Here is a 6517-nt window from a genome sequence, read left to right on the forward strand (position 1 = left end):
CGGTTTCACTTAAGGAGGATGATCTTCATTGCGATCTCACCCCTGGACTGATACATTTGCTGCCTAAGTTTCATGGTTTTGCAGGAGAATGCCCACACAGACATTTGGAGGAGCTCCACATCATGTGCTCTTCAATGAAGCCTCCAGATGTCCCTCTTGATTACATTTTCTTGAGCGCATTTCCGCATTCATTACAAGGAGCAGCTAAGGATTGGAAAGACTCTCTTCCTCTGAGATCCGTTACCGATTGGGGATATCTTGAGCATCAGTTTCTGAGCAAATTTTCCCCTGTGCAATATGCTTACAGCAACGGTCTTGGATGGAATGACCCTACCTTGGGATGGTATGATGCTCCACAGCATCAATATCAAGAACCACCATTCCAGAGTACTTTTATGCCTCCACCAGTCCAGCAATACCAAAGTCAGCAATATGATGCTCCTGCCCAAATAGCTCCTCAGCCTTCTACTTCTGAGCCTACATTGCAGGAGTTGTTGGAGCAGATGACCATGCAGAACCTTCAGTTTCAGCAAGAGAACATGCAGTTCCAGCAAGAAATAGGAGCTGCCATTCAGAGTATGACTGATCAGATAGGGCAGATGGCCACTCAACTCACTGAGGAACAGTCTCAAGATTCAGAGTTACCATTTCAGACTGTTCAGATTCCAGATGATGATGATAGTGGCATCAACATAGAAGATTGGGAGAAGAGTCATGAGCTTACTACTGTGCCATCTACTTTCCCATCATCCTATGTCCATACCCTTGCACCTGAGGAGAGTGATGAGTATTTTGAGGAGCAGGCAGAAATAAGCAGTAATCCTGAACCAGGTAGACCACCTTCATCTTCCCACACTTTAGCAATCTTCAAGGAAGAGGAGGTGAGCATACCTCAATTTGATTATATTGATGATTATGTTGTTGAGAGGTATGCTGATGATTATATTGTTGTTGAGTCTGATTTTAATTTTCCCTCTATGCATGATGAGAACCAATTTTTGCTGTCGCATCCGAATGTTTATTCTCCATGCATTGAACATGAATCTGAGTCTGTAGTTGATATTGCTTGTGATTTTGAAATTGATTCATGTTCTGAGGATGTATCTGAGGTTCAGTCTGATAAATTGGGATTGGGTGTTATACCCCTGCATGAAATTTCTGTAGAGCCACATTGCACTAACCCTATTGCAGGAGGTACAAATGAATTTGATCAACAAACACCCACAGTGGAAAATAAAGGTGCTAACACTGACAAAAGCTTCAAGATCAATAGGCACCAGCTGAACCTGCTCATCAACAATCTTTGCTTCTTAGATCCAGCTGTGGATGATATCTCCCTGCTAGATCAAATCTGGAGGATGAAGCAATTCTTCCTCAAAACTTCCTTGCTGGATCCTGTGGTGGAAGACATCTCCCTGAAAGTCCAAAATTGGCAACTGCCACCATGATCAGGGGAGTTTTCTTTCTCTCTTCTTCCCCTTTCCCTACTTTTATTGCACTTGTCCATGATCTGTTGACTGTTATGATTTGTGATCTTATGCTTATGACACATTGAGGACACTGTGTAGTTTAAGTGTGGTCTATTGGGGGAGATTCTGATTTTACTTTGATAGCTTTTGTTTTCTTTGTTAAATTTTTTTCTTTTCTAGGTAGTTTTTGTTGTGTCTTGTGTACAGTTTTGCATGCTTTTCGTGAATTCTGGATTGTGGTCAGGTTGTCAGTTTTCCTTCACTTCATTGATACTCTGAGATGTTGGATTCCTTGCTTTTCTTTGCTTGGAAGATGATCATGATGTTTGAGAGTTGAATTGATTGTGACACAAATGCCCTGTGTGAGAATTTGAGCCACTTGATGTTCTTTCTTGTGTGTGATATGTCTCTTGATTGCTTGCACATATGCCTTGGCTTGACTCTTGTTGATAATTCTTGATTGATATGCATGTTTGGAAGTGATAAAGGCATTTTTGTTCTTGAGCCTCTCTAGCCAAATAAGCTTACCTTGCTCTGATTCTTTGAAAACCCTTTTTGAGCCTATACTTTCCTCATTCCTTTGTTTTGAAGCTCATACACTAGCCCTAAGTGAAAAACCAATATTACCTTAACCTTAGGGAATTTTGGAGCTTTGGAAGTGTTTTGGGAACAAGTGTGGTCTCCTTGGGGATTCTAATGAGTTGGCTTGTTAGTTCCTCTTCTTGTTTTGTTTTTGTAAATATGTTGTGTATCTTGTCTCTTGAAATTGTGTGCTGAATAGAGTAAAGAAAATAGACAGGATGAAAAAAAAAGAGAGCAGAAAAACAGTGAAAAATGAAAAAAAAAATTGTTAATAATTGTGAATAATGGAGTCAAGAAGAGGATGGAATTAGAGGTTGTGGGTGTGTTTGAATGTGTTTACACTTGTTCCCCATTGCTCCTCTATTCTTTTTGGTTTGTAGCTTCTCATCCATATTTATCCTCCCTTGTCCTTTGATGAACCAATATTTTCCTCACTTCACTTAGTTTAATGTGCTAGAATTAGTCGGGGAATTATGCTTAAACGTCCGGTATTTTCCTGTTTTTCCTAATTGTGCTTAATTTGATCGGAAATTCTTATTTTAACTAATTTGAATTATCTGAGCTTATTATTTTGCATTATTAATTATGGGAAAATTTTGGATAACTTTTTGGGACATTAGAAAGCTAAATGAGAAATGGAAATTGAGCCAATGCATCTTAGCCATTTTTTATTTTCGCTGGCTGCCGCGTGAATGTTGTGTCAACTTGTGTGTCTTCGTTTGAGTTCAATTCTTATCCGTTTTCCATGCAATTTTTTTTCATAGTTTCGTCTGGATGTCTATTTTAACATATAGTTTTTACTTTGTTCAAATTCATTCTGTGCTGTTCCCAGTATTTATTTTACTCTCATATGTCAGTCCAGGATTACTGCTGTTTGAGTGATTTCTAATCCGTTGCATTGTTTGCTTGCTGTTTAGTAATTGTGGTGGCTGGAATTGATCATTGGATGATGCTAAGACCTCCCAACACTCTTAAACAAGGCATACAACAGCTTGGCTTTATTGGATAGCAAAGAAAAAAAAAAAAAAAAGAAAGCAGCCACATTCACGGTCCAGCAGAGGAAGTGGTTTTCATTTTTCCAGAACTTGGTTTATGCACCTTTGGAGCTTTATTCCAGCAAGCACGTCCAGGAGGTCCAACAAGTATGAGAGGGAAATTATTGGATAATATTTGGGACATTTGAAGGGTAAAGGAGAGGTGTGTGCTTGGAAAGAAGAGAGGGCCCATGAGAAGGAAATTTGGAGTAGCACGTGAAGGGGTTATGAAAAGAAAAAAATGCTGCACATGGGAATCAACTTTGACGTCCAACTCATGGTCCAGCAAGTTTGGATGAGTTGGAAATCGGGTGCTACGTCCAGCAAAATAGGGGTGTGTCCAGCAGCACTTGGGCTTCATGCGGAGAATGGGAAGCATAGGGGTGTCCAAATCAGAGGCAGCACATGGGCTGAATGGAGGAGCAGCGTCCCACATGGAGGAGGGTTTTTAAAAACCCGTGATGCTGGAAAGAAAAGGTGTGCCGGTCCTGGAGCTGTTCCAGCCGTCACCTGGTGATAAAAACAAAGAATGGATTTTTGGCTTGAAAGGAGGAGTGCACGGAGACTTAGATAGGGATTGGTGTGCACGTTTTTTTTCTGGGTTCCAGTAGGGTAGTAGAGGGATGCAGTGAGTGAGAGAGGTCCACGGAGACAATGGCAATCTGGAGAAGTGCAGCCTTGGTCCACCAACACATGAATGTCTCGGCAAAAAAATGGTCCATGTAGCAGTATAGTGTATGAAGTTTTTGATGCTTTCAATTCCTTGGGTTTGTTTGCACGGTGGAATGTTTTGATGTTAGAAATTATACTTTCATTTTGCTTTAAGATATTTGGACGATCCTACTAGAAGACTTACATGTTTCCACTTTGTTTCCACCTTGAAATCAACATGCTTTTGCTTGCCTTTCTTTTAGATAATGCCGTTTTGTTGGGTCCAGTAACAGCCCCCCTTTTACATCTTTTCACTTTGTTTTGTTTCTAATTTGAAGAGAAACGTGAATTCATACTAGGTACAGCACCGGTTTTGCTTTCTTGGAATAGTTATGTTTTTAATCTTAAAGAAATGAATCACAATGCTTCTTTAATCTAGCTTAATGGTTACGTGAATTGGTATATGATGTGGCATGCATTATCTTATTTCTATGTATTGCATTTTAGTGGATTTAAGCCAATGGGAATTGAAATGAGTTCTTTGTTGCACATGCTTCCAGCGTTGGCTTCTAGTTGAATGAAGAGTACATTTAATTTTCTTGCATTTAGTAATAGAGATGTTTTGGGAAAGGTGATATATGGTGATGGACTTTTAATTCCTTTCTTGGATAACAATAGCATGGTGTGAATTCTTTAATTAAAGATTGTAGAATGGTCACATGAAGTGTAACATTGAAGTTCACATTGAATTTTTTTATTTAGTGCTTGGAGAATAAATGGGTGCATGGACCTTACGGTTGCTGGAAGTGCTAGAAGGAAGTAGTCTTCCTTTTATTCAACTCTTTCTTTCTATAGGAAATAGTTGTAGTGTCACGGCATTTAGGGAATTTTTAGAAACAATTTCACTTTCAAAAGTTTAATTTCCGTAATTGTGCGTCTCTGCAATTTACTGTTCCGCATTTTATTTTCACTGTGATTTCAATTTTTATTGTTTAATTTCGTTTTTACTATTTACTGTTTTATTTTTACGGTTTGTTAATTTACTACTTTCAACATTTACATTTTCCTGCACAAAAACAACCATCAAATCCCCCCCACTACGTGTTTGATCTGAGACTGAACCAAAATTGGTCCTTGAGAGACGACCTAGGAGTCACTTCCTAGTACTATACTGCATTCTTTTATGCACAACTTTTGTGAGAGGTGCGACCCTTCAATCATCCTTGACCCCATTTCACTCATAAAAGACCTTTTGATTTGAACATGCATATGTTTTGAGTGTTGATATTAGAGGGTTGCCAAGTCTGTTGTTGCTTGTTCTCTTGAGTGCATTGAGTGACATTGATTTACCTTAAACACTTGAGAGAAACACTGATTGTGTGCATCTGTGAGGCTCTGTTGCTTTTGATTCATCTCTTGAACTGATTGACTGTTTTCCTTGTACTGAACTGTTTGGATGATTCTTTGAGTATTTGCTTTCATTCACTCTGTGTGGGATTCTGCCTATACCTTTTACTGTCCAGATTTTGTGAGAATTGTGCAACTGTGTTTCTGTTTTGGAGTCTTTGTTGTCTGTCTGTCGAGTCTGTGTCACCTCCCTAATGTGTGAGTAGTTCCCTGGTTTTCGTCTTGGTTTTGCCCAGGAGTGCAAAAGACTAAGTGTGGTCTATTTTGATGAGTCGTTATTTCTTGAATTATATTTAGTTTATTGCACTTAAATAAACCAGGGAATTGTGTTTAATTGTCTGTTATTTCCCCGTTTTCCTAATTCTGCTTAATTTGGTTGGAAATTCGTAATTGTGCTAATTTGGGTTTTCTGAAGCTAATTATTTGATTTATTAATTACAGGAAAATTGTTGGATAATATTTGGGACATTTGGAGGTCAAAAGAAATGCCACATCAATTATATTTTAAAACAAGATAGAGAGGAGGTGTGGATTTCATTTTCGGGGGTGCACACAGCAGCATGTGGTGGCAAAGGTAGAAACAGCTGCACACGTAAATTACGGCCATTTGGAAAAAAAAAGATTCATGTACACACTGTGTTGTTTACTTGGAAGAAGCTGCGCATTTAATTGTCCACGGTCCAGCTAGGATGATGAAGCACGTGAGAAATAACTCTCCAATTAAAAAGAATCTTCTTTCTTTTGAGAAGTGCAACTCTCCAATTAAAAAGAATCTTCTTTCTTTTGAGAAGTGCACGGAGCTTGATTGGAAAAGCTTATTTTAAAATGAAAATGTGGTGCTGAATGAAAATAGAATGGAAGTGCACGCTACTGAAGAAAAAATGCATCATGGCCACAAATTGAAAGAGTTTACGGTTCTTATATACAAGTAAAGATGTTGGAGAAATTTTATAGATAAAGTGGCCCACAAAGAATTAATTTTAGCCTAATTTGGAGAAAAGCACACGGAAGGAGTCCAACAAGCTTGGAGGGGTGCACACGGAAATTAAAGTTCCAGCAGAGAAGAAAGTAGCAGGCCTGGTAGGTGCACACGTAGTGGAGGAGGGCTTTCAGCAAATTCTTTGGCTGCCACGTCCAGCTTGGATTTTAGGGAGGTTGATCCAGCAAAGCATGTGGGCTGGTTCATGTATCACGGCAGCTGGTCTAGAAAGAAGAGTGGCACTCAGCAGCAGCAACTCACGTGCGGACAACATGTCCAAGAGGTGTGATGAGAGGGTCGCACCTCCCACAAAAGTTGTGCATAAAAGAATGCAGTACAGTGCTAGGAAGTGACTCCTAGGTCGTCTCTCAAGGACCAATTTGGGTTCAGTCTCA

At 39.4% G+C, this 6517-nt stretch overlaps 1 long non-coding RNA gene across 1 annotated transcript; it reads left to right on the plus strand.

Moving 5' to 3' along the window:
• The first annotated feature begins 2483 nt into the window (after positions 1-2483).
• Positions 2484-6064, plus strand: LOC148201141 (uncharacterized). Its single transcript, XR_015785626.1, has 2 exons — positions 2484-3820; positions 5585-6064. It is a non-coding gene; the product is annotated as an uncharacterized LOC148201141 (long non-coding RNA).
• The last annotated feature ends 453 nt before the right edge of the window (positions 6065-6517 follow it).

This window comes from Vigna umbellata, chromosome 4, assembly GCF_029865625.1.
Source record: "Vigna umbellata cultivar VRB3 chromosome 4, Vumbellata_1.0, whole genome shotgun sequence".
NCBI classification, from domain to species: Eukaryota; Viridiplantae; Streptophyta; class Magnoliopsida; order Fabales; family Fabaceae; genus Vigna; species Vigna umbellata.